This window comes from Stegostoma tigrinum, chromosome 12, assembly GCF_030684315.1.
Source record: "Stegostoma tigrinum isolate sSteTig4 chromosome 12, sSteTig4.hap1, whole genome shotgun sequence".
Lineage (NCBI taxonomy): Eukaryota > Metazoa > Chordata > Chondrichthyes > Orectolobiformes > Stegostomatidae > Stegostoma > Stegostoma tigrinum.
The window spans coordinates 17,512,493-17,523,872 of record NC_081365.1 but is presented as its reverse complement, the minus strand read 5'-3'; positions in this window follow the sequence as shown (position 1 = coordinate 17,523,872).

The window sequence follows — 11,380 nt, the reverse complement described above, 5'->3', positions numbered from 1 at the left end:
ATTAAGCTGGGGAATCACCTCTAGTTTAATGACAATTTTAAGAGAACATGTGAGGAGCAGCACCATTAACACCTAAAGTAAGATATCAGTCTGGTGAAGCTACAATATAGGATGTCATCATTATTAAGTAGGAGATCTAAGTGATGCCATCATGATAAATCAGATCAAAATATTTATGTCTTGCAATATCCAGTTACAATTAATGGTGGATTGTTAATAGGATGAGGAGATACCATGAGCATCTCCATTCTTGTTAATGATGGAGTACAGGACATGAATCTGAGAGATAAGGCTGAGAATTTTACCACCATCTTCAACCAAAAGTAACGAATGGGTGAACCAGTGTTCTCTCTGCTTGGTATCCCCGACATCATAGAAACCAGTCTTGATCAATTTACTCTACTCCCCATAATATCAAGAAACAATCCATTGTTTGTATTCTATAAGGGCTATGGAACTAACAATGTCTTGTGCTCCAGCACTGGCATTTATATAATGAAGTGGAAAGTTGCCAAGGTACATTCTTTTCACTAAAAAGCAAGACACCTACAACCCAGCATACCATCCTGTTGTCCTCCACCTGATCATCAGCAAGGTGATGAAAGGGGATGATACTCACCAGTGACCTGTTTACTGTTACTGAGGAGTTGGCCAGAATCACTCAGCTCCAGACATCAGCATATCCTTGGTTGGATAATCAACAAATGGACTGAATTGTGGAAGTGAAATGTAAGTAGCTGCCTTTGACAACACAAGGCAGTATTTGACTAAGTGGGGCCTCAAGTAGGAAGTTAAATCAATGGGAATAGGGAGGAAAACTCCACGCTGGTGGGATCACATCTCACACATAAGGTTATTTTGATTATCCTTGGTCAGATCTAATAGGTATTTTCTAATCAATCTGTTCATAAATGTTATTAAACACCTCTGGAGTAGGTAGGACTTTAACCCATTCTCTTGCCTTTGAAGTAGGGACACCATCACTACACCATAAGAGCTCCAATTTTCTCATGTCCTAAGTTTAACCATCTTCAGCCGATTCATCTTGAGATTCCTTCCAAAATAAAGCCAAAACTGGATATATTCACTGATGATTGCAATTCAATTAAGCAGTCGCTGTTTGCATGCAAACTGACTTGACACATAATTCTGGCTTGAGTTTATAAATGACAAATAATATTAATGCCAGACAAATGGCAGAAAATGACTATCTCCTCCTAATATTCAATTACATTATCATAAGTAAATTCTCAAGTCTCAAAATCCTGGGTGTCACCATTGATCAGAAAACTTAACAGACTAGACACACAAATGCTGAGACGACAGCAGCTGTTCAGAGGCTAGTAATTCTGTCGTGAGAAACACACTGCCTGACTCACCAAACCTCTCCACCACCTACAAGGTGCAAGTCAAGAGTGTTACGGAATATTTGCCACAGAGCCAGATAACTGGAGTGTTAATTGTATCAATACAGTTAAACATATATAGATGGGGTGGCTTTAATTGATTTAATTGACCTTAAGCCCATTAAAAATATTTAAAGATAGTAAAAACTGCTGATACTGGAGTCAGAGATGACATAGTGTGGGGCTGGAGGAACACAGCAGGGCAGGCAGTATCAGAGGAGCAGGAAAGCTGACGTTTCAGGTTGGGACCCATCTTCAGAAAAGGGGGAGGGGGAAGCGAGCTCTGAAATAACTAGAGAGAGGGGTGGGGCTGGGGAAGGTAGGGGGAATGGTGATAGGTGAGTGCAGGTGGGCAGGGTGGGGATTGGTCAGTGAGGTGGGAGGGTTGCATTGGTGGGAGAGAATACGGACAGGTAAAGGAGATGGGGATGAGAGGAAGGGTTGGTCATGGGATGAGGCCAAAGTGGGGAGATTTTGAAACTAATAAAGTCCATATTGACACCATTGGGTTGTAGGCTTCCAAGGCAGAATAAGAGATGCTGCTTCTCCAGTTTCCATGTGGCCACCTGGAAAAAGAGGCACAGCACCTCATAATCCACCTTGGGAGCCTACAACCCAATGGTCTCAATGTGGAATTCACTAGTTTCAAAATCTCCCCATCTCCAGCCTCTTCCCATGACCAACCCTCCCTCTCATCCCTGCACTTAAAAAATATTTAGCTGACTTACTGAAATTTCCCTTCATGCTGTCCACTCTGAATGGAGGGGGTTACCTGTACAGCTATTGGTGCATAGCCTCCACTGCCTCCTGCTTGCCTACTATCTTGATGCTGTAGTGTTCCATCCTGTTGTCTGGAAGTGACAGGAGTTGACAATGGGAGATTCTCTACACCAGAATCCTCTCTTTTACCACCAGGGATTTAGCATGCACAGTGCTGCTGGCATTTTGTGGAGATGTCCATTTAAGGGGTTATCATTTGATTGTTAGCCCCTCATTGGTTTTCAAAAGAGTATAGAAAGATATTTATTGAACACTGGGAGTTGGTTCGTGTCGGGTAGAAACTTATGAATTTGCATTCTTCAAGTAAAGAGTTTTGGGTAAAATGTCACTACTGATGGCAAAACAGACCTTTCTATTTTCCCTATTTCAGCCCCTCATAATCTTAGATATGTCTATCAAGATCCCTCTCAGCCTTTGCTCCTCCAAACAAAACAAACCCAGCCAATCCAATTTTTCCTCAAAGCTCAGACCCTCCAGATCAGGAAGCTTTGTGGTGATTCTGCTCTGCGCCCTCTGTTGTGCAATCACATCTGTCCTGTAGACGGTGACCAGAACAGCGCATCGTACTCCAGTTGAGGCATAACCAGCATTTCTTACAGTCCCAGCTGCTCTGCAGTCTATGCTTTAGTAAACAAGGGTGGCTTTCCTATATACCTTCTTTACCATCCAATCTAACTGCATTGCTACCTTCAGGGATTTGTGAATATGCATACCAATGTTCCTCTGAACTTCAGTACTTTCAAGGGTCCTGTTATTCATAGTAAGATTGCTTACCTTGTTTGCTCATCCCTAGTGCATTACCTCCGGCTTTTCTGGGTAGGATTCCATATGCCACTACTCTACCTAGCACAGCCAGTCTGCTGATACTGTTCTTCAGTTTGCATCTATCTTCTTCACTATTTACCACCCCACCAATTTTTATGACATCCATGAACTTCTTGATCATAACCCTGCACATTTAACTCCAAATTATTAATGTATAGCACAAACAGCAAACACCCCAGCATTGAGCCCTGTGGAACCCCCGGAAACAGATTTTCAGTCATGGAAACATCCATCTGCCATCCACCACCACTACCTCTCTCCCTTCAGTTATTGCCTCTCAGCAAATTTTGGATCCAACATGCCACTAAATCTTGCATCCCTTGGGCACTTTCTTGACCAGTCTACCATGAGAGGACTTACCAAAACCCTCGAAGACCACATTAATTATATTAACTTTAACATTCCTGGCTACCTCCTCAAAATATTTGATCAAATTTGTAAAAAATAATTTTCCCTTAAAAATCCATGTTGACTGTACCTGATTAATCCATGACTTTTCAAGTGCAAAGTCTCAGAATTCTTTCTAATAACTTATCTATGACCAAGATTAGAATGACTGGCTTCTAATTTTCTGAACTATCTCTTCACTTCTTAAGAATGGGACATTATTATCAGTCCTCTGACACCACAGAACAGTGCGAATGGATGTTAGAGCAGTTGCATGCTCCTTCTGGAGAATGTGGGAGGTAAGGGTCACCACCAGTGTCCCCACAGACTTCATCTGCGGGAAGTGCACCCAACTCCAGCTTTTCGGAAACCGCATTAGGGAACTGGAGCTGGAGCCGGATGAACTTTGGGTCATTCGGGAGGCTGAGGGGGTAATTGAGAGGAGTTACAGGGAGGCAGTCACAATTCAGGTACAGGAAGAAGGTAGACGTGTTACAGTCAGGGGACAGAAAGGGAACAGGCAGACAGAGCAGGGATCCCCTGTGGCCGTACCCCTCAATAACAAGTATACCTTTTTGGACACTAATGGGGGGGAACGACTTACCAGGGTAAGCCATGGGGTACAGGTCCCTGCCACAGAGTCTGTCCCTGTTGCTCAGAAGGGAAGGGGGAAGAGGAGGACAGCATTAGTAACTGGGGACTCCATAGTTAGGGGGACAGATTGGAGATTCTGTGGGAATGAGAGAGACTCGCGGTTGGTGTGTTGCCTCCCAGGTGCCAGGGTCCGTGGTGTTTCGGATCGTGTTTTCGGGATCCTTAAGAGGGAGGGGAAGCAGTCCCAAGTTGTGGTCCACTTAGGCACTAACAACATAGATAGGAAAAGGGATAGGGATATAAGGCAGAAATTCAAGGAGCTAGGGTGGAAGCTTAGAGCTAGAATAAACGGAGTTGTTATCACTGGTTTGTTACCCGTGCCATGTGCTAGTGAGGCGATGAATAGGGAGAGAGAGTAGTTGAACATGTGGCTACAGGGATAGTGCAGGAGGGAAGGATTCAGATACCTGGATAATTGGGACTCATGCTGGGGTAGGTGGGACCTCTACAAATGGGATGGTCTTCACCTGATCCAGAGGGGGTGATGTTTCAGGCCTAGACCCTTCATCAGATGCTCCTATGATGCTGCTTGGCGTGCTGTGTTCATCCAGCTCCACACTTTGTTATCTAGGAAGGTGGTTTGAAGTGTGTCTACTTCAACATCAGGAGCATCCGGAATAAGGTGGGTGAACTTGCAGCATGGGTTGGTACCCGGGACTTCGATGTTGTGGCCATGGATAGAGCAGGGACAGGAATGGTTGTTACAGGTTCTGGGGTTTAGATGTTTCAGTAAGATCAGGGAAGGTGGTAAAAGAGGGAGAGGTGTGGCTTTGTTAGTCAAGGACAGTATTATGGTGGCAGAAGGGACGTTTGATGAGGACTCGTCTACTGAGGTAGTATGGGCTGAGGTGAGAAACAGGAAAGGAGAGGTCACTCCGTTGGAAGTTTTCTATAGACCTCCGAAAAGTTCCAGAGATGTAGACGAAAGGATTGCAAAGATGATTCTGGACAGGAGCAAAAGTAATAGCGTAGTTGTTATGGAGACTTTAACTTTCCAAATATTGACTGGAAAAGCTATAGTTTGAGTACTATAGATGGGTCAGTTTTTGTCCAGTGTGTGCAGGAAGGTTTCCTGACACAGTATGTAAATAGGCCAACAAGAGGCGAGGCCACATTGGATTTGGTACTGGGTAATGAACCAGGTCAGGTGTTAGATTTGGAGGTAGGTAAGCACTTTGGTGATAATGACCACAATTTGTTTATGTTTACTTTAGCAATGGGAAGTGATAGGTGTATACCGTAGGATGAGAGTCATAGCTGGGGGAAAGGCAATTATGAGCCGATTAGGCAAGATTAGGATGCACAGGATGGGGAAGAAAACTGCAGGGGCTGGGCACAATTGAAATGTGGAGCTTGTTCAAGGAACAGCTACTGTGTGTCCTTGATAAGTATACCTGTCAGGCAGGGAGGAAGTGGTTGAGCGAGGGAACTGTGGTTTACTAAAGAAGTTGAATCTCTTGGCAAGAGGAATGAAGGAGGCTTATGTAAAGGTGAGGCATGAAGGCTCAGTTCAGGTACTTGACAGTTACAAGTTAGCCAGGAAGGACCTAAAGAGAGAGCTAAGAAGAGCCATGAGAAGTCTTCGGCAGGTAGGATCAAGGAAAACCCTAAAGGTTTCTATCGGTATGTCAGGAATGAAAGAATGACTAGAGTAAGATTAGGGCCAGTCGAGGGCAGTAGTGGGAACTTGTGTGTGGAGTCCAAAGAGATAGGAGAGGCACTAAATGAATATTTTTCGTCAGTATTCACACAGGAAAAAGACAATGAGAAGAATGAGATACAGGCTATTAGACTAGTCGGAATTGAGGTTCATAACGAGGAGGCATGAGCAACTCTCAAAAGTGAAAATAGATAAGTCACCTGGGCCGGATGGGATCTATCCTAGGATTCTCTGGGAAGTTAGGGAGGAGATTGCAGAGCCTTTGGCTTTGATCTATATGTTGTCATTGTCTACAGAAAGACTGAAGGATAGTGAATATTGTCCCTTGTTCAAGAAGGGGAGTAGAGACAACCCTGGTAATTACAGACCAGTGAGCCTTAATTTGGTTGTGGGTAAAGTGTTGAAGAGGATTATAAGAGATAGGATTTATAATCATCTAGAAAGGAAGAATTTGATTAGGGACAGTCAACATGGTTTTGTGAGGGGTAGGTTGTGCCTCAGAAACATTATCGAGTTCTTTGAGAAGAAGACCAAAGAGATGGACGAGGGTAAAGTGGTTGATGTGGTGTATATGGAGTTCAGTAAAGCGTTTGATAAGGTTCCCCACGGTAGGCTATTGCAGAAAATACGGAGGCAGGGGATTGAGGGTGATTTATCAGTTTGGATCAGAAATTGGCCAGGTGTAAGAAGTCAGAGGGTGGTGGTTGATGGGAATGTTCATCCTGGAGTTCAGTTACTAGTGGTGTACTGCAAGGATCTGTTTTGGGGCCACTGCTGTTTGTCATTATTATAAATGACCTGGATGAGGGCATAGAAGGATGGGTTAGTAAATTTGTGGATGATACTAAAGTCGGTGGAATTGTAGATAGTGTGGAAGAATTTTGCAGGTTACAGAGGGACATAGATAAGCTGCAGAGCTGGGCTGAGAGGTGGCAAATGGAGTTTAGTGTGGAAAGGTGTGAGGTGATTCACTTTGGAAGGAGTAACAGGAATACAGAGTACTGGGCTAATGGTAAGATTCTTGGTAGTGTGGATGAGCAGAGAGATCTCGGTGTCCATGTGCATAGATCCCTGAAAGTTGCCAGCCAGGTTGATAGGTTGTTAAGAAGGCATACGGTATGTTAGGTTTTATTGGTAGAGGGATTGAGTTTCACAGCCATGAGTTCATGCTGCAGCTGTACAAAACTCTGGTGCGGCTGCACTTGGAGTATTGCGTACAGTTCAGGTCATTATAGGATGGATGTGGAAGCATTGGAAAGGGTGCAGAGGAGATTTACCAGGATGTTGCCTGGTATGAAGGGAAGGTCTTATCAGGAAAGGCTGACGGACTTGAGGCTGTTTTCTTTAGAGAGAAGAAGGTTAAGAGGCAACTTAATAGAGACATACAAGATGATCAATGGATTAGATAGGGTGGACAGTGAGAGCCTTTTCCCTCGGATGGTGATGGCTAGAATGAGGGGACATAGCTTTAAATTGAGGGGTGATAGATACAGGACAGATGTCAGAGGTAGGTTCATTACTCAGAGAGTAGTAAGGGCACGGAATGCCCTGCCTGCAACAGCAGTAGACTTACCAACTTTAAGGGCATTTAAATGGTCATTGGATAAACATATGGATGATAATGGAATAGTGTAAGTTAGATGGGCTTCAGATTGGCTTCACGGGTTGGTGCAACATCGAGGGCCAAAGGGCCTGTACTGCGCTGTAATGTTGCATGTTCTACAACTGTGAACGTAGAGAATCTGAAAATTGTGTTTGGTCCACTGAAACCTCTCCCTTGTTTCCCTCAACGGCCTGGGTTACATCTTATTTGGTCCGTGGTTTTTTTCCACTCTTAAGGCTGCTAAACCTCCTTTAGCTCTTTTTTTGTGTTAATTTCTTCTAATATTTCACAGTCTTCCATCCCTGATATTTATACCTGTGTCATTCTTTTCCATTGTGAAGGCCAAGGCAAAATATTCATCAAGAACTAAGTTCCAAGAAGGACCAGGATGTTGAACGGATATTCAATCTACAGGCATCGAACTGAGACAAAGCTGTTTCGGCCTGAAAATGGATGATGGCATCATCATTGCATCACACATGATCAGACTCTTAAAGTGACAATCCACCATTGTTTAAAATAATTTCATATCCCTCCCCTTTTACATCAGAGGTTCCTGTGGTGAAAACATTCACAATACTTACAATTGTGTACACAACATTGAGTAGATAAGATGTTCTAGAGGACGTCAATTCCTGTATGGTTGTTGGTGTACCGCAGGTGTCTGTTTATTTTTCTCTGTTGCTTTAACCTCTGTGAAGTCTTCGGTGTACAAGGAACATCATCTGTTATTGTCTCTTCCTAATGCGACTGAATGTTCAGAGGTTTGCGAATGTTGTGGTACCCTCCATGAAGTCACCATCTAACTCAAATGCTCCAGTTACTGTTCTGTCCTTAGCTATATCCAGGTCAGTTTTGAAAAAGGTTCACTGGACCTGAAACGTTAAATCTGATTTCTCTCCACAGATGCTGCCAGACCTGCTGAGTTTTACTGGCAATTTCTGATTTTATATCCAGGTCAGTATTTGGCACAATTATTTATGGATTGTTGATTAATGTCATCTCTAGCATATTCATAGCCATAGGGATGGACAGCATGAAAGGAGACCCTTCAGTCCAACACATCCATGCTGACCACATATCCTAAACTAATTTAGTCCCATTTGCCAGCATTTGATCCATATCTCTCTCAACCATTCCTATTCACATACGCATACAGATGCCTTTTAAATGCTGTAATTGTACCAGCTTCCATCACTTCCTCTGGCAGTTCATTTCATACATGCACCACCCTCTGCACAAGAAAGTTGCCCCTTCAGGCCCTTTTAAATCTTTCCCCTCTCATATAAAACCTATGCCCTCTAGTTTTGTACTCCCCTAGCCTGGAGAAAAGACCTTGTATATTCACCCTATCCATGACCCTCATGATTTTATAAACTTCTATAAGACCAACCGTCAGCCTCCGACACTCAATGGAAAATAGCCACAATGTCTTTCCTATATTCTAGTTACTGAGAGTTGATCTGCATGTCTTCTCCATTCTACATCATCTCATGTTTGTATAGTATGTGAAACCTGTCCAGTCTGTGAAACAACTTCCCACCAGCTTACCAACACTTCTTAACCTTTTTGGAAAACACAGCGTTTGGCCTTTGTCACTCTTTGGAAAATCTTCCTGCCAACAATGCTTTTTGTTGTGGGCAGTTTAAGCAAATCAAATGCCAGCCTTTGTGCTCCTGAGATGCTGCTTGGCCTGCTGTGTTCATCCAGCTTCACACTTTGTTATGTTGCCGTGCACAACTGCCACTTTACTAAGAGCAATGCTGCTGAAGTCTGAGTTGTCGAATGCGTTGTGTTCCAGTATGTTACTCAATCTTTTGGATAGTGATCCTTTTTCTCAAGTTACCTTTAAGGAATGTTTCATTATCAGAATAAACATTTTTGTCAAACCATTTGTAGCTGGGCGATAAAGGAGCTAATTGGATATTTTGAATTCCATTCTGCTTTATATAGTCTATAAATTCTTGTGAAATAAACTGTGGACAATTATCACAAACAAATTGTTGTGGAAAAACAAACCTTACAAAAGTCTCACCCAATCTTTCAATGGTTTTCTCTGAAGATGTCACCATCATAATAGCAATGTCAGGCCATTTTGTATGTGGGTCAATCTCTGAAAAAACATCCACCCTGCAAAAGGGCCAATGTAGTCAATATGGATGCTTTGTTGTGTCTTTTCTAGCCATTCCTTTTAGTATAATTGTACTGTTTGGTATAATTGTGTAAACTCACACAAGTTGTACATATTGCCACCTTCTCCTCAAGAGGGACCATTCACCAGAATGATGACTCTCATACAATGACATAGAACTGAAGAAGGTTCACTCATCCCAAAATGTTGATTCTGCTTTCTTCTACAGATGATGTCAGAAGTAGAGGTTCTCCAGCAATTCCTGTTTTGATTCAGCTGATATGAATAGTTCTATTTTCAGTGTGGCATGTGGCTTCAGTTTTGGGGTTGTTCTGTGGTCTTGTCACAAAGTATGATGTCCATAACATTTGGTAGTAGTAGATCATTTCTAATGCACTTTTCAGCTTGTCATGCTGCTACTGGACATTTATTTTACTTGCTCAAAGTGCAAAATGTCTATGTAAGGACTAATCCCAACCTTATCCAATCGACTCATTTGGCAAAGTTATTCTAGGGAGCCCATCAGAAATCCCATGTAAGTCGGATTGCCAATACTTAGTTGTATAAGTGTGAGCTCATAGTAGCAACACCCATCTCTGCATATGGCTTGCTGCTAGAAAAGGTAGCCCTGTATGAGTCCTAAATGTTGTGGTCAATTGTCTGTTAATACGGCAAATTCTCAGCCACACCAATGTTGGTGGAATCCAATGCCAAGAAGATTCCTAGAGTTTCTTTCTTTATCTATGCATAGTTCATTTATGCTTTGTGTAACAATCTTGATGCAAAAGCTGTTGGTTTCTCTTTACCATTGGGTAATATGTGAGAAATGACTGCACCCATGCCAAATGACAATTCAGTGCACGCTAGTTTCAATGATCACTTTGGGCCGAAATGAGTCAGAAGTTATGACTTTAAAAGTCACTTTGTCTTGTGTAAATCCTCTTTATCTTCTGTAAAGGCTCTTTTACCTTGATTTTCCCCTATTTCCAATTTCTGATTTGGCATAACATGCTCTGCAATGGCTTGAGAATGATTCCAAGATTTTGCCATTATAATTTAGCAGGCCCCTAAAATAATAGTAGCTGGTTTACATTTTCGGTGCTGGTGCTTTAGTTCTAGCTTTTAAGTTTGAAGGTGATTTGTGTAGTACTTTAGCATCAATGGCATTGCCTGTGTATTGGACAGAAGATTTAAATAATTCACATTTGCCTTCACTCTTAGGCCATAATCTTCAAGTCTCTGCAGGGTAGCTTCTAAATTGTGAAGATGTTCTTTCTCGTTTCTCCTTGTGACTAAAATATCCTTATACCAGCAATTACTGCTGCATGACCTGTTTTTCCACATTGATGGCAGTTTTGAGGCTGTGTTGGTGCTCAGCTCTCAAGTGCTATTTTGTGAACTTTCATGCTCAAGCTGCTGAGCTCCCTTGGCTGCAGGTTTTATTGAGACTGCTATTTGCAGTGCTTTCTTTCAGCCTATGTTTCTTTCTGTCAGTAATCGCTGGTCTCCCTACTATAGGAATGATGTTGTTAAACCTGAAAGGGCGCTGAAAAGATTTACAAGGATGTTAGCGAGTTTTGAGAAGATTTGTAGCTCAGGTTGAGGTTCTGGATGTGAGTTTGCTCGCTGAGCTGGAAGGTTAGTTTTCAGACGTTTCGTCACCATTCTAGGTAACATCATCAGTGAGCCTCCGACGAAGCGCTGGTGTTATGTCCCGCTTTTTATTTATCTGGTTAGGTTTCCTTGGGTTGGTGATGTCATTTCCTGTTCTTTTTCTCAGGGGATGGTAGATTGGCTCCAAATCAATGTGTTTGTTGATGGAGTTCCGGTTGGAATGCCATGTTACAAGGATGTCGCTGGCTCGGAGGGTTTGAGCTAAAGGGAGAGGCTAGATAGGCTGGGTTAAATGCCCTGGAGCATTGGAGGCTGAGGAA